The sequence below is a fragment of the Rattus norvegicus genome, chromosome 5 (genome assembly GCF_036323735.1).
Source record: "Rattus norvegicus strain BN/NHsdMcwi chromosome 5, GRCr8, whole genome shotgun sequence".
Lineage (NCBI taxonomy): Eukaryota > Metazoa > Chordata > Mammalia > Rodentia > Muridae > Rattus > Rattus norvegicus.
Window position 1 is genome coordinate 74,993,619 of NC_086023.1, and position 24,230 is coordinate 75,017,848.

At 45.0% G+C, this 24,230-nt stretch overlaps 1 protein-coding gene and 1 non-coding gene across 2 annotated transcripts in view; both read right to left on the reverse strand.

Annotated features, from left to right (window-relative positions):
- The window catches only part of LOC120103069 (40S ribosomal protein S18-like), a 462,039-nt gene that overhangs the window by 344,573 nt on the left and 93,236 nt on the right, over window positions 1-24,230 (reverse strand). The window lies entirely within an intron of this gene.
- Window positions 11,314-11,445, reverse strand: LOC120103299 (small nucleolar RNA SNORA17). The gene has a single exon (XR_005505375.1). It is a non-coding gene; the product is annotated as a small nucleolar RNA SNORA17 (small nucleolar RNA).

Genomic DNA, 24,230 nt, shown 5'->3' on the forward strand with positions numbered 1-24,230 from the left:
CCCCAGCTCCTGTCATGGTTATTTAAAAGATTTTTTTAATTAAAATTTTTCATATATTGTATCTGATTATATTCCCAACTCCTCTCAGACCATCCCCTTCCCTACCCACCAAAGTTCATGCTCTTTCTTTTTAAAAACAAAAACAACCAGAAACACTCCCCTCCCACTCTAGAGTAACACATCAAAAGGATTATCCACTATGATCAAGTTGGTTTCATCCAAGAGATTTAGAGACTGAATTTGACTGTTTCTGGTTCAATAAATGTAATCCATTCCACAAAACAGACAAAACCACATGATCATCTCATTAGATGCAGAAAGGCATTGAGAAAAGTCAACATCACTTCCTGAAAAAAGTCCTAGAGAGACTATTGTTAAATAGAACACATCTTAGCACAATAAAAACAATTTACAGAAAGTCCTGGAGCCAATTTACAATGGTGTCTCTCTGTGAATCTGAAGCCCAGCAGCTCAGGTAGACTGACTGTGTCTGCCTCCCCAGAGCTGCGATTACAGATGTGCACCACATCTGTAACAGTTTTGTCTCCATAGATGGCTGGGGATCTGTACTCTTGCTCACTTGGCAAGAGCCTTACTGACTTAGCCATCTCTCTAGTCCCTAGCTGGTATTCCTGTCTGCGTTCTCACCTTTCACCCCTGGCCATGTCAGCAGCACCCAGTTTACTCTACTTCCTGTCTTAGCATCTCTCAACATGGACAGCTGTACCAGTCTCAAGTCCCCACCCCCTTTCTTTCTTAGTGATTTTTCTTTCACTTTGTTCTTCACACAGGAGGGAAGAGCAGTAAGTCTTTTTATTTGACTGTTTCTGGTTGATTGATTTTTGTTTGTTTGTTTTGGTTTTGGTTTGGTGTTAGAGACAAAGTCTTGTATAGTCTATGCTGGCCTCTATCTCTTGACCTCTCACCTCCCCTTCCAAGAGTTGTTTTTGAGACAGTCTTACTGTTGAAGATACTCTGCTGTACTTGCAGAGAGAAGCCTAGCATAGCCATCATCAGAGAGGCATCACTCAGCAACTGATGGATGCAGAGACTCACAGCCAAACATTAGTTGGAGCTTGGAGAATTCTGTGGAAGGGGAGGAAGGACCATAGAGCCAGAGTTCATAGCAGACTTATTTATAATAGTCAGACGCTGGAAAAAACCCAGATGCCCTTCAACAGAGGAATGGATACAGAAAATGTGGTACATTTACACAATGAAGTACTACTCAGGAATTAAAAATAATGACTTCATGAAATTCTTAGGCAAATGGATGGAACTAAAAAATAACATCCTGTGTGAGGTAATCCAGTCACAAAAGAACACACATGGTATGCACTCACTGAGAAGCAGATATTAGCCCAAAAGCTGGGAATACCCAAGATATAATTCAAAGACCATATGAAGCTCAAGAAGAAGGAAGACCAAAATGTGAATGCTACAGTCCTTCTTAGAAGGGGGGAACAAAATACTCATGGGTGGTAGAGGGTGGGAGGGACTTGGGAGGAAGAAAGGAAGGGCAGGGCAAAAGTGGGGCAGGATCAGGTATGAGAGGAGACAAGGATGTTATACAGAGGGTCAAGAATTTGAACAGAGGTGTGTAGCAATGGGGATGGGGAACTGGGGGTAACCACCAGCAAGTTCCAGATGCCAGGAAAGCAAGAGACTCCCAGGACCCAAGAGAGGTGAGATTAGCTGAAATGACCAACAAAGAGGAGGGAGAACCTGTAGAGAACATATCCAGAGGTTAGGCAAGGCCCCCAGTTGGGGGATGGAGCCACCCAGCCTTCCTAGAATTGCTCTTGTCTAAAGGAAATACGAGGACAAAGAGTGGAGCAAAGATTGAAGGAAAGGTCATCCAGAGACTGCCCTACCTGGAGATCCATCCCGTATGCAGCCACCAAACCTAGTCACTATTGCTAATGCCAAGAAGTACTTGCTGACAGGACCTGATATGGATGTCTCCTGAGAGGCTCTGTCAGAGCCTTACAGATTCAGATGATGCTTTGCAGCTAACCATCAGATTGAGCATGGGGACCCCAATGGAGGAGTTAAAGAAAGGACTGAAGGAGCTGAAGGGGTTTGCAACACCATAGGAAAAACAACAATATCAACCAACCAGACCCACTCCAGAGCTCCCAGGGACTAAACCACCAACCAAGGAGTACGCATGGTGGGACCCATGGCTCCAGTCGCATATGTAGCAGAGGATGGCATCGTTTGGCTTCAATGGGAGGAGAAGCCCTTGGTTCTGTGAAGCCTCGATTCCCCAGTATAGGGGAATGCCAGGGCGGTGAGGTGGGAGTGGGTGGGTGGGAGGGGGAGTATCCTCATAGAAACAGGGGGATGGGGGATAGAGGATGGGGGATGGGAGGGGGAAAGGGAATAACATTTGAAATGTAAATACATAAAATATCCAATAAAAAAAGAAGAAAACCTACCAAATCAACTAACCTGGGCCCATAGGGCCTCACAGAGATTGAACTGCCAACCAGGGAGCATTCACAGGACTGACCTAGGCCCTCTTTACATATGTAACAGTTGTATAGCTTGGTCTTCATGTGGGATTCCTAACAGCAGGAGCAGGAACAGGAACAGGGGCAGGGGCAGGGGCAGGGGCAGGGGCAGGGGCAGGGGCAGGGGCAGGGGCAGGGGCAGGGGCAGGGGAAGGGGCAGGGGCAGGGGCAGGGGCAGGGGCAGGGGAAGGGGCAGGGGCAAGAGCAGGGGCAGGGGCAGGAGCTCAGACTCTGTTGACTGCTTTTGGAAAACTTTCCTCAGACTGGGCTGCCTCTTCTAGCCTCAATGGGAGAAGATGCAGCTAGTCTTACATACTTGACAAGGCTGGTTGATGTCTATGGGAGGCCTCCCCATTTCTGAGGAGAAACAGAAGAGTAGATGGGGAGTGGGGTGGAAGGGAGGTAGAAGGAAGGACTGAGGAGAGGAGGGAAGGGAAATTGTGGTCAGTGGGGATGTAAAGTAAATAAATAAATAAACACCCCCCACCCAAGAAAGAGACAGACTCTTATTACGATCCCTGCTGACTTCAAATTTTAACATTCCTACCTCAGTTTCCCAAATGCTGGGAATCACAAGCTTTTGTCATTACACTCAGCCAAGGTCTCCTTCTTAATGACACCTAAGAGTCTCTGAGAGAGTTTTAGCATGGTGCCTAGGTCTTGCTCTCACAGACTCTAATGATTTGGCTGTGTTCCTATGTAAGAAGTCTTGAATACCTTTTGGAGGGATTCTACTGTGGAATTAAAGGAGTCTTTCTGAAACTTGAAGGTTAGTGTCTAAACTTTCCACAGGTGTTACTGAACTATTCCTAGGCAGGGCATGGCCTCGTCCATCTATTATTTTAGTTTTCTAGTTGGTTCCTATGTACAGGCATAGGATGATCACTGTCTGGAGCTATGGTATGGAAGACGGGTCAGTCTGAAATAGAAGAAGCAGGGAGGCCATTTGGGAGTCTGATGCTGTGTGGGTGGAGGCACGAGGAAACAAACGCCAGGGCATAAAGAACAGGAACAGAGGCTCAACTAATAACGATATTCACAGATGCAAATACTTAGGGACCATCCCACTCCTTCCAGCAAAGGAGTAAATTTGTATAGACCAGCACATCTTAAGAATGTTGGATCAGGGAGAGTGGGAAGGGACAGCCGGGTACCACACATACTTCCAGCAAACTATGGTTCCTACATGCTAGCTCCAAAGAGGCTATTACTACAAAGCTGTTTGCCCCTCCCTCTGAGCAGCCATCTATCCTCCGCTCTGAGCTCATCAATCTATCCACCGAGGGTGTGCCTGCTTTCTTCACACTCCATCATCCTCTTCTTTTATTTGTTTGTCTGTTTACTGTCTGTACATCCCTTTCTTTTGGTTGGGACGAATGCTCAATCAGTTGGATGCATCTAGCTGTCATTGGTTAAGACGATGGGGTGAGGGTGTGGAACGCTTAGGCAGGTATGGAAAACTCTCCCATCTACACTCTTTCTACTGGGCCAAGCATCCCTTAGGAACTTTATTATTCTGATCAACTAAGACCTTTCCAAGAACCATCTGACATGAACAGCATGAGGTCAGAAAGCAGATGTGCAGAAGAGAGCATTTCCAGAAACTTCTGGCTTCCAGACTAATGTCCTGTGGTGAGAGAGGGCCACAGTCCTCTTGAGATCTGTCCAATAAGCATTTTCTTCCAGGATAATGCTTTAGAGGCAACACAGAGGCTAAGTCTGAAAAAATGCTGAGAAGGAACAGAGGCTCAACTAATAACGATGTTCATAGATGCAAATACTTAGGGACCATCCCACTCCTTCCAGCAAAGGAGTAAATTTGTATAGACAAGTGCAACATCCTGTCAGCCCGAGAAATTCACTTGTCTCTTTGAGTATTTTATTGTTTTGTTTTTGTTTTTAACACCAAAAGTAATCTGTTTTGTCATGGTTTGCTGTGGAGAGTCTATGGAAGAATGCCTGGGAAGGAGCTTTGTAAACTGTGAAGAACTCTGGGTCCAGAATGTGTTGTGATTCTAAGTGTAGATGCAAGCAATTGATGTCTGGCGGTGAACCATATGGGTTGAAGCATTCCCTTGAAATGTCAAAGCTGGCCAGGTACTGATTCACCAAGTGGTGCATATGGTTTTCTAACAAGGGCTCATAATTTATCTTTGGACATCCACGAGCTCCTGTAAAACAATGCTGTGCAGGTTGTAACAAATCTAAGATAAAGGCGTATGGGCAAGATACCCAGATTTACAACATACTGGCTGTTGTGTAATTCAGAAATCTGAGACTTGATTTTGGAAAGAACCGTTTGTCTCCTAGCCAAGCAGCAGAGCCAAAGGAAGGCAGATTCCAGTGGAGATGGTCCAGTGCCTGCTTCCAGAGTCCAACCAGGGTTGGCACACACTAGTGCCCATTGGGGCAACCATAGGGCTAAGATATCAGTGGGGACTCAGGTGGACAGGGCTTCTGAAGGCAGTGACTCTGTCATATTGGCTCATGGTAACTATGCAGTTACTGGGACTTAAGGTCCTTGATTTAGGTTTTTAAGGAGAAATTGGAAAGCTAGGTGTTTGTATGCATACTTATATGAAATTTCCATGTTTAAATGTTGGCAGGCAAACTATGAGACCCTGTGTGCTGACTACTTTTGGCCACCTACCTATAAGCTCTGCTTTGGACTGCCTGACTGCTCATGACGTCAGCTGGGAAGGCTTTAGAAATGCCAGAGCTTGGATGGACCTCACACAAGACCCTTTAAATCAGAATTTCTGAGCATGAGGATGAGGATGAGGATGAGGATGAGATGAGACATTGTATAAGTTAAAGCTGGCTGGGAAATCCCAGCATTCAGTCAAGTTTTTGAACTGGTGTGCAAATTACAGCCTAGCCCCTTAAGGACTGGTAGCATAGACCCTCCTAGGAGCTCATGAGATGCTCAGAGATGAGGCCAGGAATGTGTGTTTTAATAAAGAACCACAGAAAAGATGCTATGCCTTGTATTCAGGATGCCTGTAAATCATCCAATCATCTTATAGAAATGTAGACTCTAATCTAGGCCTGGTGGTACCCACAGACTCTAGGCCGAAGCAAGAGTGAACTCAAGGAAAACTAGGGGTGAGGAATGCTCAAAGCTTCTAGAGCAGTCATCCTCAACCTTCCTAAATCTGCAACCCTATAATGTAATTCCTCAAGTTGAGGTGACTCCCAAGCATAAAATTTTTTTGTTGCGACTTCATAACTGTAATTTTGCTACTGTTATAATTGCAATGTAAATAAATATCTGTGTTTCCTGGTGGCCTTAGGAGACCCCTGTGAACAGGTCATTTGCCACCCTCCCCCAAAGGGGTCACAACCCACAGGTTTACATGATGACTATTCATCCAGCATAAAAATCAGTCTGGAGCTGGGGAAATAGCTCAGCTAGGCAAGGGCTTTACCAAACATCATGAAGACCTGAGCTCCATCTCTAGAACCCAGAGTATAAAAATGCAGAGTGCAGTGGTGCTTGTAATCCCAACGCTGGGGAAGTGGAGACAGATGCCCTGGAGATGTCTGGCCAACTTGCCTAGCTGAATTGACAATTTCTGATAAAAGTGAGAGAGCTTGTCTAAAAGAAAAGAGCGTCTGGAGAGATGGCTCAGAGGTTAAGAGCATGGACTGTTCTTCCAGAGGTCCTGAGTTCAAATCCCAGCAACCACATGGTAGCTCACAACCATCTGTAATGAGATCTGATGCCCTCTTCTGGTGCATCTGAAGACAACTACAGTGTACGTGTATATAATAAATAAATAAACCTTAAAAAGGAAAAGAAACAACAACAAAAACCCAAGATGGCTGGTTTCTGAGGAAAGACACCCAGGATCGACTCCCCAGCTTCCACACACACTAGCAAGTGCATCCACATGAACAAGAATATGCACGACACGATGCTGCAAAACTCAAGAAACTCAAGAGGGCATTGGTAACGTGGCCTGTCCCCACTCCAGGTAATTATGGGTGTTCCCCATGCATCTTCTCCACAGCCCCTGTCCTTTAGCTAGTGCACTGCTTAACAATGTGTTGCCTCTTAGCTGCAATCCAAGGGTCTTGCTTTGCCTTGCTTGGTGATAACGGAACCAAACCCTCCAGGCAGCTCTCCATTGCCAATGAACTCATCATTAAGCTTATTTCCTTCCTCCTCAGAAGGCGCTGCCTATTGGCTCTGCTAACAGACCACCAGTGCCTGCAGAGCGGCCAGCCTTCTCCTTACACACAAGCTGGCTTTCACCTGTGACTTCCAGCAAATTCTCTCTTCTCTGCTGGTAAACCACTGCTGTTGACTGACACCAGCCTGCTCTTCCTTTTGGTGTCCTTTTCTGTTCCCCCACCCCCATGGCTGTTCGTCTCACAATCTCTCCTGGGCCCTGCAGGCAAACCTCTTGTCCACCAGGTGGATCTCAGCCTCCGTGGGAGGGGGAGGGGGAGTGAAGATAAGCCCTACCGAGAACTTGATTCTTAGTTCACTTTCTCAGCGGTTCTCTATTCTTCTGTATCCTTTAAAGTCCTCCCAGAATTTGAATACTGATCACCTTGCACCACTACAAAGTCCTTGGTAGTTTTATGTGCCCTCTAGAATAGTAAACTGCATAAAAACAAGGAAGATAATGATTCCCAGGAACTGGGGGAGAAGGGACACAGAAGCTAGTGCTTCTTGGGCACAGAGTTCAGTTTGAGAAGCCTGTGCCCTGGAGTTAGGTGGTGTTGACAGTCGTGTACTTGCGGTCACTAGCCGTGTACTTTGAAAATGGTTAGAACAGGACCAGAATGTTTGCCTAGCGTGCACGAAGGCCTGGGTTCAATCTTCAGTGCCTCTCGAACAGGGCTTGGTGGTACATGCCTATAATTTCAGTCTTTCGGAGGTAAAATGGGGAGGATTTAGAGTTCAAGGTTGTCCTTGACTAAATCGGCAAGTTTGAAGTCAGTCTGGAATAAAACCTGTCTTTAAAAAAAAAAGTTAGGGCGATAAATTTTAGTAGATTTTACCAAAAATTTCAAAACCATCTTTGTGTTAAAATTTCAATTGCAGGGGCTGGGGATTTAGCTCAGTGGTAGAGCGCTTACCTAGGAAGCGCAAGGCCCTGGGTTCGGTCCCCAGCTCTGAAAAAAAGAACCAAAAAAAAAAAAAATTTCAATTGCAGCTATGGCCTCCATCTGTGGACCAGAGCTAGGCTGATACACTCAGACACTGTGACTGCACGCCCAGCGGCGACTCCCTCTAGGCCTTTCAGTGAGCCACAAACCCTTGTTCCTAAGTGCATGTTCCCAAGGTTCTCAGGCCTACACTCTCTGTTCGATTCCCCACCTTGGCTTCCTTTACAGAGTATGGCTTCACCCTAAGCCAGGTATTCAAGGCCCTGAATCATCGAAGGGCAGGTGGCCTTCCAAACCTTAGTGGTTTTTTGCTCCACTTTTTCCCCCCTAGCTAGATGGAACCACTTCCTCTCCACTCTGTTCACCATGACCTCGGCTTTGGCCTCTGGGCATTCGCTCAGTCAGTTCCCGGTCTCCATCTAGAATCTCTTCTTCCACCTTTTCCATCACCACGTTGTCATAGTTTTAAAGCTCAGACATCCTCCAAGACTCTGTATTGCCAGCTCCCACCAGGACACACTCATCCCTCATGGTATTTTAGACACATCTCCACATTATTCCTTTATGTCTCATAATATCATCACTCACATGACTCCAGCTCTTGATAATGGAGAAGCTTCTTGAGATCGAATCAACACTGAAAAAGTCACTGGATTCCTCTAAAGCATTCAGCAGAGATCCTTGCCCATCAGCACTCACGAGGCAAATCAATAACAGAACCTTTTACGTGTGTTGGCACTTTCAACCCCATCTTTGTTTTATGCAGGCATGGCTAAATTGTTGTAGTCTGGCCTTCCAATCCAATTAACTGAAAGTGGCTACTCGAGGTGCTAGACAAAATAGATAGAGCCAATACCCGGTCTCCAGACAAAGGAGTGTATGATTGATTAGTTATGTCTGCCAGGGGTGTAGGGTTAACGCTGGCAGCAAGCCTCAAATAGACTGACGTTTCTGTTTCAGGTGCTAGGGTAAGCAGAGTGCTCACGACATCTTTAGAATCTCTGTGTAAGTCACAATAGAATGCCGGGGCAAGGAAAAGTGTCTTCAGTATCCTGTGAGTTCACACTCTTAGTTTGAAGTGCTGGAGATCCAACGTGGCACTCATATGCTCTACCACTGAGTTACATCTGAAGCCAATTACTATTTATTATTATTATTATTATTATTATTATTATTATTATTATTATTATTGGATACGGCATTGCTAAGTTTCCTAGACTGATTTTGGGACTTGCAATACTTCTGCCTCAGGCTCCTGAGTAGCTGGGGTTAGCTATAGAAGCAGGTTTAGCTATTACTCTTTCTTGTAGTTGGAAAATTGAACGTAATCTTAGTTAATAAAGTCCTGACAACCACTGTTCTCTGATCCAGTAGAGTCCATATGGCTTTGTAGCACCAGGGACATGTTAGGGATCCCCCCAAAATAGACAGGAGATGATCCAATTCAGGAGGGGGAGGGGTGTTTAAGCATCTAATTGGAGAGCTGCCATGGCCTTTAATGCAATTGGCTGGTGCTGAGAGTCATATCATGAGCTTAATTTTTGCTTCACTTTGCATTGGGGTGGGCTCAGCAACTGGGTTCAGCAGGGGTGGGCTTGCAAACTGGGGTGCAGGTCTGTTGGGGTAATAACCTAGAGATGCTGGTCTTGGGGCTATAACAGGGAGACCCAGGTCTGGTTGGGGGTTAGCCTGGAGACTGGAACTAGGTTCAGGTTTTGTTGGGGGGTAACCTGGAAACTAATGGTAGGTACTGGACTGTTAGTCTACCTGAGTTCAAACTTGGGTCAGGTTCTCTAAAATGGAATCTGAACTTTAAAGATTTGGCCTCTCGGCTTCCGTAATAACACACTACTTACTTTAAGCAAAAAGCACTATGTAACGGAGAATTAAATACTTGAAAAACAATTGGGCAAAGGGCTGAGGATGTGGCTCAGTTGGTAGAGTGCTTGCCAGGCAAGCACATAGCCCTCTTTGGGTTTAACCCCCAGCTAGTACCACATAAACCAGTTGTGGTAGTTTACAGCTATAATCTCAGTATTCAAGATTCGGAGACAGGAAAACCAGGAGGAGTTCAGGGTCATCCTCAGCTACATAGCAAATTTAAGGCCATTCTGAGCTACTACAGACTGTGCCTTTAAAACAGACAGACAGACTGACATAATTGGTAGAGGTGGCTATGATGATGTGCACTTTAAAAAAAAAGCTTTTTTTTTTTGTTCTTTGTGAATTTCATATCATGCACCTCAATCCACTCATCTCCCTTTCACCCAATACCTGCCTCTGCTCTTGCAACCTCCCCACCAACAGAGGGGAAGAAAATCTCACTGTGGAAGCTGTAGGGTGTCCCGCAATATACCTTTGTCCACACCTCTTTGCTTGCAAATGTTCGATGAAATGAATCGTTGGTCTGGCACAAGGCCTCTGGCCTCTGCTACTTTATCAAAACTGGAACTCCACTGGGACTCCTCTAGGCTATCCTGTTTTGCTCTATGTCATGGAGGTCGTGCAGTTTTGGATTTGTAGAACTGCTTCCTTTATGCACTCTTGCTGTTCACAGATGCTGTAGATGTTGGAGTAGGCCAATTCAAAGCCTTCGATCTGGACCTGAGAGGTATCCAAGCTGGTAATCCCACTCACTGGCTTTCCTGCCTTCTCACCCTCAGGGATGACTCACCAGCAAACCCCATAACTATGGCCTTTCTACCCCGCTGCCGAGGCAAGGTGCAGGTCCTGTTTTCCTGAGGCGAAGGGCAGGGATAGCTCTTCTGCTCTCACAATGTGTTGGGGATCAACTTACCTATCCAGAACTAGTGGTGAGGGTCAAAGGGTGGGGAAAGAAATCTCTTCCTCCTCTACAAAGCAGACAAGAGGCAGAGCCAGTCTCTCCCAAACGTATGCCCATGGGGCCAGCTCACTCACAAGCCCCACATCCAGGGTCAGCTCTACTGTGCTGCCCAGGTAAGCTGCATGGCTTGTTCTCCCAAATGCTGCAACAGATGAGAGGCAGAACCAGCTCTTTTACTTATTCTGATAACCTGAAACATCTCTCTTGCCTGCCATAGGTGGCAAAGGGAGAGAGGGGGGTAGCATAACTCCCTCTCCCATGTCAACACACGGTATACAAGTGATGGGGCCTGATGGGGCCGGCTCTCCCAGGCTCACACCCTTGGGGCCAGCTCATGCTCATCCTCACCACTAGGGTCAGCTTTTATGCTACCCAGGCAAGGTACAGGGCCTGCTCTTCCAAGTGCTGCAGCTGGTGAGAGGCAGGGACAGCTCCCCTGCTCTCATAACCCTCGGGCCAGGTACTGTAGGTAATGAGGGATGGAGAAGGAGGGGAGTATCTCTTTCTTGACCATACTACTGCACGGAAGACAAGTCGTAGGGCCAACTCTCCTATGCTTATATCCTTGAGGCCATTCATGTGCAGCTGGAGCAACAGAGAGGGGGTCAGCACTCCTGTTCTCATGCTCCCAAGGACAGCTCTCCCACAATGCCCAGGGGCGGTTCTTCTGCACAGCCTTCAGACAGGCAGCAGCCCAGACCAGGAAGGACCAATTGGCTTTAGGTGGTAGCAGTTCCCTGCTGCTATAGGGCCATGGACCAAGACTGGTAATCATCTCAGCCTAGCTCCCTATACTGGCTGGTGTTTGTCTCAGGCTAGATCTTTCTAGGGACTGTTAGCTTACTAATCATTTACACGCTCACAGGTCAGAACACTGTGTGGAGACACAGCCTCTTTTCTCTCTGCCACCTTCTGATGCACATGTGACACAGAAGCCACACCTGCGACACCCCTAGGGGCAGGGATGAAATGCACTTTTAATCCCAGTATTTGGAAGGCTGAAGCAGGACATAAGTGAGTTTGGGGCCGGCTATACAGTGAGCTCATGAGCAGCTAGAGATACAGAGTGAAACGATGTTTAAAAAAAAATCAACAATGGAAAACAGGATCATAGGACAGGCTCTGTGCCATCTCTAGAAATGGTTCCTAGCACACCACAGACCTGGACACCAGGGGTGTTTCTGTGTCACATCCAGTCAAGCCTAAGAACAACCCCTCAAGCCCTGGTTCTATTTCGAAATGGCAGTCTTCGTGTAACTTTCCAAACTCCTTCCCTGTACTTCCCTTCTGAGTCTGTGCCCCAGAGTGCATAGCCCTCACTTTTTCCCTGAAGTGGGACACAAGGAAGCACAAAGAACTACTATACAGTCATCGTCTAAGGGAGGGAACAAGACACAGTTGGCCTGTCCAGGTTCTGTTGCCATTGTCCTTATCATATCCCAAGTGATGCTACTTCAGGGCTCCATCACAATGGGAGGCTTCTACACTTAGGGTAAACGTTTGATGTCCATCTAGCTCAGTTTGGCTGTGTGTGTGTGTGTGTGTGTGTGTGTGTGTGTGTGTGTGTGTGTGTTCTATGTGATAAGAGTTAGAGGAGGATGTTAGGTGTCCTGCTCTGTCACTCTCCATCTTGTATTTTGAGACATGGTCTGTCATTGAACCTGGAGCTAGGATGGTGGCTAGCAGGCCCTATGGAATCTTCCTGTCTGTGTCCACACAAAGCTGGGCTTACAGCTATGGGTAGACATGCCTGGCGGTTTTATATGGGATTTGAACTCTGGTCCTCATGCTTGTATAGCAAGCACTCTTACCCACTGAGCCATGACTCTTGTCTCCTCCCTTTTGGGGGCGGGTAATGTCTTACTCTGTAGCCCAAGATAGCTTGAAACTCACTCTGTAGACTAGGTTGGCTGAAAACTTATGGTGGGCCTCCTACCTCAGTCTCCTAAGAGTTGGGATTGCAGGTGTGAGCTACCCTGCAAAGCTGAGACGCACATATTTTTAAAACGGTCTATGCTGTGTGGTGGAATCAGTTTCCAGGTGGAATATTATAATATAATAAGGCAACATTTGTTTTCTGTGGAACTATTTTTTAAGTCAAAAGTAAGAAGCCGATGTAGAGATATCGGTCAATAGCATGAATATAAGAGGCGCAGCATTGAACCCTCAGCTACATGGGAGTGTGTGTGTGTGTGTGTGTGTGTGTGTGTGTGTGTGTGTGTGTGAAACAGAAAGAGAGGCAGAGAGACACACACAGAGATACATACACAGACAGTGACACACACACACAGACAGACACACAGTGAGACACACACAGAGACACACAGAGATACACACACAGACAGTGAGACACACACACAGACAGACACACAGTGAGACACACACAGAGACACAGAGATACACACAGACAGTGAGACACACACACACAGAGACACATACAGAGAGACATACACAGAGATACACACACAGACAGTGAGACACACACAGAGAGACACAGACAGAGATACACACACAGACAGTGAGACACACACAGAGACACACACAGAGATACACACACAGACAGTGAGACACACACAGAGAGACACAGACAGACAGTGAGACACACACAGATACACACATAGTGAGACACACAGAGAGAAACAAATATGAAAGACTTTCAAACAGTAACATCAAAAAAACAAAACAAAACACTAAAATGGGGTCAGTGGGGTGACACAATGGGTAAAGGTGCTCGCCACCAAGACTGACAACCTGAGTTCAGTTCTCAGGACCTACACAGAGGAAGGAAGAGCTGACTTCAGTAAATTGTCTTCTGACCTTTACTTGCACTCATGGGCATGTAAACCCATGAGTCAGTCTCTCTCTCTCTCTCTCTCTCTCTCTCTCTCTCTCTCTCATGCACACCCACACACCCACACACATGCACATACAGAAAGGAGTATGCCTCGAAGCTCCCTCATAGCCTCCAGCTCTGGAACAAAGGAGCAGTGTGTAGAACCCAAGGGTCTCGCCACTCACCACGTATATTCCACAGACTCTGTGCTTAGAGCTCTGGACTGTTGCCACAAGGAAGATAACACTTTAGAACAAATGTGCCATCACTGAGGAAAGGAAAAGGCTATCTTCAGCCCTAGGGACACTTCTAGAAGCTCATCCGTCTCCATGTGATCTTCTGTTCTGTGCTAATAAGACCCTAATGATTGAGGGCACCAAAGAGACTTGAGGAGCCACGTGTTCAAGGGCTACAGGTTAGCACTGAGGAGAGTGGGTGGGACTTCCAGGGAATCTCTTGTTTGTTTTCCTGATAAGAAAATAACAGGCTCGACTGGATTATGCTTTTATCTTTTGTCCTCCCTCCACTTCCTGCCTGGAGGCCCTACAGCTGTCCTTTGAGCCTGAGAAAGAGGGTCATATGTTCAGGGTGGTAGAACAGGAGAGACAAAAGCCTGAGTGCTTGAAGAGCTCCTTCTGGGATGCAGCTTCCAGACTTCCTGACTTATCCCGAGGCAGGAAAGCTCTTGGTTGTGAAGCCAGTATGGTGGTGTCTCTCTTATCTGCAGCTCAATGCCGTCTGAGGAGACCGAGTGCTTCTAGCTGAGGAACAGCATGCACCTGAAAGCAGAGAGGTCCATGAAGACTGAAAACTCAGCTTGTAACCGAGGGTTTCCCTCTGTCAAGGTATTCAAGAGCCAATTGTGAGGAATCCTTGCTCCTGCCCAGGAACAGGAATGACATAGCAGGGAGCAATGGGAAGCAAATGTAGATGAGTATAGGGGCGAAGGAGATGGCTCAGTGGGTAAGTGCTTGCCACACAAGCTCAAGGACCTGAGCTTGACCTCTAGCCCCCATGTACAATATCCAGCCCCGTGGCACAACCTCGTGACATCAGTGCTGAGGAGGCAAAGGCAAGAGAAAACCTGGGGCTCATAGGCCACACTGCATAACTTACTTGGAGAACTGGAGGCCTTTGAGAGACTATGTCAGGACAATAGGTGGATCTCTTGTAAGGAACACATCTGCTACACATGTACACACAAGTCTACACACTCACACAAACATGTACATCACACACACACACACATACAGAGAGAGAGAGAGAGAGAGAGAGAGAGAGAGAGAGAGAGAGAGAGCCCACCACTTTTCAGCCTATTGGGAATATGTTATATTGGGAAGCATATGGCAGAGCAAAACCCATTTCTTTTGTAGTTAGGAAGTGAAACAGAGTGGAAGAGAGGGAGAGTGAAGGGGGTAAAGACACACACACACACACACACACACACACACACACAGATAAAGGGACAGAGAGATAGAGACAGAGACAGAGACAGAGTCACAACCCTAATGATTTGAGGGTTCCCACTAGTCCCCACACTTTCCTAACAGTAGCACTCTGGGGACCAAGTAATTAAACACACAGGCCTTTAGGGACCATTTCAGGGACATACTGTAGCAAGGACCTAAACTTGATGCCCTGAAGAGTTCACATTTTAAAAGATTCAGTTCATCATGGAGTATTTGTCAGGTCGAAGACAGTTTCCTATGTCCTGAAGGTTGGGTGTAATAGACTTAGAGGAGCGCAGAGGCTAGCTGCTCACCTGTCCCTGGCCTCCCCTGACTCACACCCACATCTCAGGTCCTTAACACCGGATTCCTACAGGCATGACAACCAGTCCTTTATCCAGCAATGTTGGATTTGTAGGCAAACAGTTGAGTTTTAGCTAGGACCAAGGTAAATTACATCCCTAGAGGCAACCTGGCTTTCTAAAAAAAAAAAAATTCCTTCATCATTTCCAAATACCACTTTTATAAATTCTTCTTAAAGAAACGTTTCCATATCTATTTGAAGCAGAATGGTCAAACACTTCGTGCTGGCATTGCTGTAATAGTGACTAACAGACAATAATCTTTTGAAGCTTGAATGTGATTTTGCCTCTTAAGCTCATGTGTTTGAACATTTGGTCCCCAGCTGACAGTGCGGTCTGGGACATTGTCACTGGAGAAAGACTTTGGGGGTTTTATATCCTGGTGCACTTCCCGTTTTCTCTCTGTTTCCGGAGTGCAGATGAAATGTGATCAGCTAGCTTCCTGCCTCTGCCTTCATGCCTTTCCTGACTGGTGCTGGGTCTTCCTGTCATGATGAACTCTACTCCTCTGAAATTCAATTGCAAGCCAACTAAACCCTTTCTATCTTCTTGTCTTCAATCACAGCAGCACAAAAGTAACTAATGCACAACGCAGATGTCTGTCTACTGGAGGTGTGGTTAAGTCAGCCTTAAGGTCTCTATGACAGAGTATTATGCGGTCATAAAATGAATGTGTTAGTTGGAACAACACTCTGTTTAGCAGCTGGGGCGATGGCTCAGTCGGAAAAAAGTCTGCAGTGCAAACTGAGGTCAGAGCCCCAGGACTCATGGAGAAAGCTGTTTTTAATAGAGTGCCCCTGAGTTCCCAGCACTGTGGGTCAGAGACAGGAGGATATCTAGTGCTAGCTGGTCAGCAAGTCTAGATGAATTAGTTCTGCGTAAGTGATGAGCCCTGTCTTTAAAAATAAGAGTAGAGTGATTGAGGAAAGTGCTGTACATCTACCCCTGGTCTACACAGGCATATATCATGAATGCATACCCACACATACATATAAACACACACACACACACACACACACACACACACACACACACACACACACACGGACTTGAGTAATGAGACTTTGGGAAAGCTTCCATGAAGAATAAATGAGCGTAGTCAGTTGTAAGATAGTATATGATGAAATACGGTGATTTGTGTTGAGAAAGCAGAGTGGTGTGTTTACACATAGGCACAGGCGTATGGGTGGATAGAGGAGGCTGCGGCTGGCACCGTGGCCAACTCTCACCAGCACCTTTGGCAAGACCGAGCTAGGATAAGGAACAACATGCGAGAAAGACGGTTTTTGTTGGTATCTCCCCCAACCCAATTAACATGTTTGTGTTTACTGTTTGGGCTGTTGAAGTTGAATTAATAAGACCAACCAATCCTGCAGTGTGTGTCCTCTCGTTTTGGGGATGAAGATGGTGAATGTAGAGAAAGGGACCCCCAGATTATATCGCATTTGTGAGCCTCTTTAAACTACCATGCCTTTTTACAGAGTCCACGCCTCTGACGTTTCCTGGAATGGTCCCCATCTCATCTGCCTTACATTGCCACAAATACCCTCAACCAAACACAACGTTTGATTTCAGGCATAGAAAAGGCAGACGCTGCAGATCTCAGACAAATGTCTGTTTCTAAGCAACTGCCTATCAAGGATATATCAAATTCACTAAAAAGATACCCTGGAAGTCTCTGTGTCCCAAACAGAGGTCCATAATGCAGCACCACGGACTAATGTCAATTCTTGTGGCTCAGAGCATGAGGGAAACTCATTCAAGTATTTCGTCTCAGTTCCAAAGGGCATAGTTGAAAGGGCATACTGTTGAAAACAACCTTCCTGGGTGTCGCCCCAAGGAGCCATGCTGCCTGCAGGGCCTCATGTCACATTTCTTCAGAGGTTGCATGTAGAACTTCGGCCACTGCCAGTAGCCTTCCCCTCTAGACACATGCATGGCTTTTGTGGCAGGGGCTAGCAGCACAAGTCACTTGAGACAAAATAGGGACTTGAATTCTGGACACACAAGGCGACAACGCCTCACAGCATCATCCTTCCTGGTGAGGACAAACCCTGCTGGTGGGCAAGCTGGTCCCAGTGCAGGAGCTCAATAAAGAGTGGGGCCTGAGTTTTTATCACGATGAGGGAAATAACACAAACGAGATGCTTCTGAGCACACAATAAAATAGCAGTTTCAAAAGCTACAGTAGCCGGATTGGTGATGCAAGTTTGCAATCTCAGAACATGGGAGGCAGAGGCAGGAGGATTGCCTCAAATTCAAGGTCAGATATCTACATAGGACATTCCAGAACCACATATTGAGACCCTCTCTAAAACACAAGAACCCCAACAAATGAACAAAAGCAACCCAAGAGAAAGGAAGGAAGGGAAGAGGGACCCCAGCAACAGCACAAGTCAAAATCGAAAATGACACACGTTGGCAAGGACGTGAAGAAATTCCTAGCACAGACTGGTGGGAATGTAAAGTGATACAGCTGCTATGGAAATAGCATCTGCTTTGTTTGTTTTGTTGTTGTTGTTGTTGTTGTTGTTATTTTAGAAAACTCAAACATAGAATTAAATATGACCCAACAATTCTACTTCTGGTGAGATCACCAAAAGTTTTAAAAGCAGAGATTCAAAACAGATAACTGTGCACTCTACTCACAGCAGTCGAGAAGAATCGAGGCAGTGCGTTTATCTACGCGCTGATGAATGGATCAAGAAAATGTGGCACAGATCCCTAAAAGAATGAAGTCGTTCTCTGCTCCCAGACCCCGTGAGAGAGAGACCCAACCGCCTGGTCAGGTGGGCACTCCTGAGGCTGCAGAGCGGAGGAGACCACCAACACTGCCCACCCCTGCCCACATCCCTGGCCCAAGAGGAAACTGTATAAGGCCTCTGGGCTCCCGTGGGGGAGGGCCCAGGAGCGGCAGGACCCCTGCCTGAGACACCGCCAGAACCTGAAGGAAACAGACCAGATAAACAGTTCTCTGCACCCAAATCCCGAGGGAGGGAGAGCTAAACCTTCAGAGAGGCAGACAAGCCTGGGAAACCAGAAGAGACTGCTCTCTGCACATACGTCTCGGACGCCAGAGGAAAACACCAAAGGCCATCTGGAACCCTGATGCACTGAAGCTCCCAGAAAGGGCGGCACAGATCTTCCTGGTTGCTGCCGCCACAGAGAGCCCGAGGGCAGCACCCCACGAGCGAACTTGAGCCTCAGGACCACAGGTAAGACCAACTTTTCTGCTGCAAGTGACCTGCCTGGTGAACTCAAGACACAGGCCCACAGGAACAGCTGAAGACCTGTAGAGAGGAAAAACTTCACGCCCGAAAGCAGAACACTCTGTCCCCATAACTGACTGAAAGAGAGGAAAACAGGTCTACAGCACTCCTGACACACAGGCTTATAGGACAGTCTAGCCACTGTCAGAAATAGCAGAACAAAGTAACACTAGAGATAATCTGATGGAGAGAGGCAAGTGCAGGAACCCAAGCAACAGAAACCAAGACTACATGCCATCATCGGAGCCCAATTCTCCCACCAAAACAAACATGGAATATCCAAACACACCAGAAAAGCAAGATCTAGTTTCAAAATCATATTTGATCATGATGCTGGAGGACTTCAAGAAAGACGTGAAGAACTCCCTTAGAGAAACACAGGAAAACATTAATAAACAAGTAGAAGCCTACAGAAAGGAATCGCAAAAATCCCTGAAAGAATTCCAGGAAAACATAAATAAACAAGTAGAAGCCCATAGAGAGGAGACGCAAAAATCCCTGAAAGAATTCCAGGAAAACACAATCAAACAGTTGAAGGAAATAAAAATGGAAATAGAAGCAATCAAGAAAGAACACATGGAAACAACCCTGGATATAGAAAACCAAAAGAAGAGATAAGGAGCTGTAGATACAAGCTTCACCAACAGAATACAAGAGATGGAAGAGAGAATCTCAGGAGCAGAAGATTCCATAGAAATCATTGACTCAACTGTCAAAGATAATGTAAAGCGGAAAAAGCTACTGGTCCAAAACATACAGGAAATCCAGGACTCAATGAGAAGATCAAACCTAAGGTTAATAGGTATAGAAGAGAGTGAAGACTCCCAGCTCAAAGGACCAGTAAATATCTTCAACAAAATCATAGAAGAAAACTTCCCTAACCTAAAAAAAGAGATACCCGTAGACATACAAGAAGCCTACAGAACTCCAAATAGATTGGACCAAAAAAGAAACACCTCCCGTCACATAATAGTCAAAACACCAAACGCACAAAATAAAGAAAGAATATTAAAAGCAGTAAGGGAAAAAGGTCAAGTAACATATAAAGGCAGACCTATCAGAATCACACCAGACTTCTCGCCAGAAACTATGAAGGCCAGAAGATCCTGGACTGCTGTCATACAGACCCTAAGAGAACACAAATGCCAGCCCAGGTTACTGTATCCTGCAAAATTCTCAATTAACATAGATGGAGAAACAAAGATATTCCATGACAAAGCCAAATTTACACAATATCTTTCTACAAATCCAGCACTACAAAGGATAATAAATGGTAAAGCCCAACATAAGGAGGCAAGCTATACCCTAGAAGAAGCAAGAAACTAATCGTCTTGGCAACAAAACAAAGAGAATGAAAGCACACAAATATAACCTCACATCCAAATATGAATATAATGGGAAGCAATAATTACTATTCCTTAATATCTCTCAACATCAATGGCCTCAACTCCCCAATAAAAAGACATAGATTAACAAACTGGATACGCAACGAGGACCCTGCATTCTGCTGCCTACAGGAAACACACCTCAGAGACAAAGACAGACACTACCTCAGAGTGAAAGGCTGGAAAACAACTTTCCAAGCAAATGGTCAGAAGAAGCAAGCTGGAGTAGCCATTCTAATATCAAATAAAATCAATTTTCAACTAAAAGTCATCAAAAAAGATAAGGAAGGACACTTCATATTCATCAAAGGAAAAATCCACCAAGATGAACTCTCAATCCTAAATATCTCTGCCCCAAATACAAGGGCACCTACATATGTAAAAGAAACCTTACTAAACCTCAAAACACACATTGCACCTCACACAATAATAGTGGGAGATTTCAACACCCCACTCTCATGGACAGATCATGGAAACAGAAATTAAACAGAGATGTAGACAGACTAAGAGAAGTCATGAGCCAAATGGACTTAACGGATATTTATAGAACATTCTATCCTAAAGCAAAAGGATATACCTTCTTCTCAGCTCCTCATGGTACTTTCTCCAAAATTGACCATATAATTGGTCAAGAAACAGGCCTCAACAGGTACAGAAAGATAGAAATAATCCCATGCGTGCTATCGGACCACCACGGCCTAAAACTGGTCTTCAATAACAATCAAGGAAGAATGCCCACATATACTTGGAAATTGAACAATGCTCTACTCAATGATAACCTGGTCAAGGAAGAAATAAAGAAAGAAATTAAAAACTTTTTAGAATTTAATGAAAATGAAGGTACAACATACCCAAACTTATGGGACACAATGAAAGCTGTGCTAAGAGGAAAACTCATACCTCTGAGTGCCTGCAGAAAGAAACAGGAAAGAGCATATGTCAGCAGCTTGACAGCACACCTAAAAGCTCTAGAACAAAAAGAAGCAAATATGCCCAGGAGGAGTAGAAGGCAGGAAATAATCAAACTCAGAGCTGAAATCAACCAAGTAGAAACAAAAAGGACCATAGAAAGAATCAACAGAACCAAAAGTTGGTTCTTTGAGAAAATCAACAAGATAGATAAACCCTTAGCCAGACTAATGGGAGGACACAGAGAGTGCGTCCAAATTAACAAAATCAGAAATGAAAAGGGAGACATAACTACAGATTCAGAGGAAATTCAAAAAATCATCAGATCTTACTATAAAAACCTATATTCAACAAAACTTGAAAATCTTCAGGAAATGGACAATTTCCTAGACAGATACCAGGTACCGAAGTTAAATCAGGAACAGATAAACCAGTTAAACAACCCCATAACTCCTAAGGAAATAGAAGCAGTCATTAAAGGTCTCCCAACCAAAAAGAGCCCAGGTCCAGACCGGTTTAGTGCAGAATTCTATCAAACCTTCATAGAAGACCTCATACCAATATTATCCAAACTATTCCACAAAATTGAAACAGATGGATCACTACCGAATACCTTCTACGAAGCCACAATTACTCTTATACCTAAACCACAAAAAGACACAACAAAGAAAGAGAACTTCAGACCAATTTCCCTTATGAATATCGACGCAAAAATACTCAATAAAATTCTGGCAAACCGAATTCAAGAGCACATCAAAACAATCATCCACCATGATCAAGTAGGCTTCATCCCAGGCATGCAGGGATGGTTTAATATACGGAAAACCATCAATGTGATCCATTATATAAACAAACTGAAAAAACAAAACCACATGATCATTTCATTAGATGTTGAGAAAGCATTTGACAAAATTCAACACCCCTTCATGATAAAAGTCCTGGAAAGAATAGGAATTCAAGGCCCATACCTAAACATAGTAAAAGCCATATACAGCAAACCAGTTGCTAACATTAAACTAAATGGAGAGAAACTTGAAGCAATCCCACTAAAATCAGGGACTAGACAAGGCTGCTCACTCTCTCCCTACTTAGTCAATATAGTTCTTGAAGTTCTAGCCAGAGCAATCAGACAACAAAAGGAGATCAAGGGGATACAGATCGGAAAAGAAGAAGTCAAAATATCACTATTTGCAGATGACATGATAGTATATTTAAGTGATCCCAAAAGTTCCACCAGAGAACTACTAAAGCTGATAAACAACTTCAGCAAAGTGGCTGGGTATAAAATTAACTCAAATAAATCAGTTGCCTTCCTCTATACAAAAGAGAAACAAGCCGAGAAAGAAATTAGGGAAACGACACCCTTCATAATAGACCCAAATAATATAAAGTACCTCGGTGTGACTTTAACCAAGCAAGTAAAAGATCTGTACAATAAGAACTTCAAGACACTGAGGAAAGAAATTGAAGAAGACCTCAGAAGATGGAAAGATCTCCCATGCTCATGGATTGGCAGGATTAATATAGTAAAAATGGCCATTTTACCAAAAGCAATCTACAGATTCAATGCAATCCCCATCAAAATACCAATCCAATTCTTCAAAGAGTTAGACAGAACAATTTGCAAATTCATCTGGAATAACAAAAAACCCAGGATAGCTAAAGCTATCCTCAACAATAAAAGGACTTCAGGGGGAATCACTATCCCTGAACTCAAGCAGTATTACAGAGCAATAGTGATAAAAACTGCATGGTATTGGTACAGAGACAGACAGATAGACCAATGGAATAGAATTGAAGACCCAGGAATGAACCCACACACCTATGGTCACTTGATTTTTGACAAAGGAGCCAAAACCATCCAATGGAAAAAAGATAGCATTTTCAGCAAATGGTGCTGGTTCAACTGGAGGTCAACATGTAGAAGAATGCAGATTGATCCATGCTTATCACCCTGTACAAAGCTTAAGTCCAAGTGGATCAAGGACCTCCACATCAAACCAGACACACTCAAACTAATAGAAGAAAAACTAGGGAAGCATCTGGAACACATGGGCACTGGAAAAAATTTCCTGAACAAAACACCAATGGCTTATGCTCTAAGATCAAGAATCGACAAATGGGATCTCATAAAACTGCAAAGCTTCTGTAAGGCAAAGGACACTGTGGTTAGGACAAAACGGCAACCAACAGATTGGGAAAAGATCTTTACCAATCCTACAACAGATAGAGGCCTTATATCCAAAATATACAAAGAACTCAAGAAGTTAGACCGCAGGGAAACAAATAACCCTATTAAAAAATGGGGTTCAGAGCTAAACAAAGAATTCACAGCTGAGGAATGCCGAATGGCTGAGAAACACCTAAAGAAATGTTCAACATCTTTAGTCATAAGGGAAATGCAAATCAAAACAACCCTGAGATTTCACCTCACACCAGTGAGAATGGCTAAGATCAAAAACTCAGGTGACAGCAGATGCTGGCGAGGATGTGGAGAAAGAGGAACACTCCTCCGTTGTTGGTGGGATTGTAGACTGGTAAAACCATTCTGGAAATCAGTCTGGAGGTTCCTCAGAAAATTGGACATTGAAATGCCTGAGGATCCAGCTATACCTCTCTTGGGCATATACCCAAAAGATGCCTCAACATATAAAAGAGACACATGCTCCACTATGTTCATGGCAGCCTTATTTATAATAGCCAGAAAATGGAAAGAACCCAGATGCCCTTCAACAGAGGAATGGATACAGAAAATGTGGTACATCTACACAATGGAATATTACTCAGCTATCAAAAACAACGAGTTTATGAAATTCGTAGGCAAATGGTTGGAACTGGAAAATATCATCCTGAGTGAGCTAACCCAATCACAGAAAGACATACATGGTATGCACTCATTGATAAGTGGCTATTAGCCCAAATGCTTGAAATACCCTAGATCCCTAGAACAAAGGAAACTCAAGACGGATGATCAAAATGTGAATGCTTCACTCCTTCTTTAAATGAGGAAAAAGAATACCCTTGGCAGGGAAGGGAGAGGCAAAGATTAAAACAGAGACTGAAGGAACACCCATTCAGAGCCTGCCCCACATGTGGCCCATACATATACAGCCACCCAATTAGACAAGATGGATGAAGCAAAGAAGTGCAGACTGACAGGAGCCGGATGTAGATCGGTCCTGAGAGACACAGCCAGAATACAGCAAATACAGAGGCGAATGCCAGCAGCAAACCACTGAACTGAGAACAGGACCCCCGTTGAAGGAATCAGAGAAAGAACTGGAAGAGCTTGAAGGGGCTCGAGACCCCATATGTACAACAATGCTAAGCAACCAGAGCTTCCAGGGACTAAGCCACTACCTAAAGACTATACATGGACTGACCCTGGACTCTGACCTCATAGGTAGCAATGAATATCCTAGTAAGAGCACCAGTGGAAGGGGAAGCCCTGGGTCCAGCTAAGACTGAACCCCCAGTGAACTAGACTGTGGGGGGGAGGGCGGCAATGGGGGGAGGGTTGGGAGGGGAACACCCATAAGGAA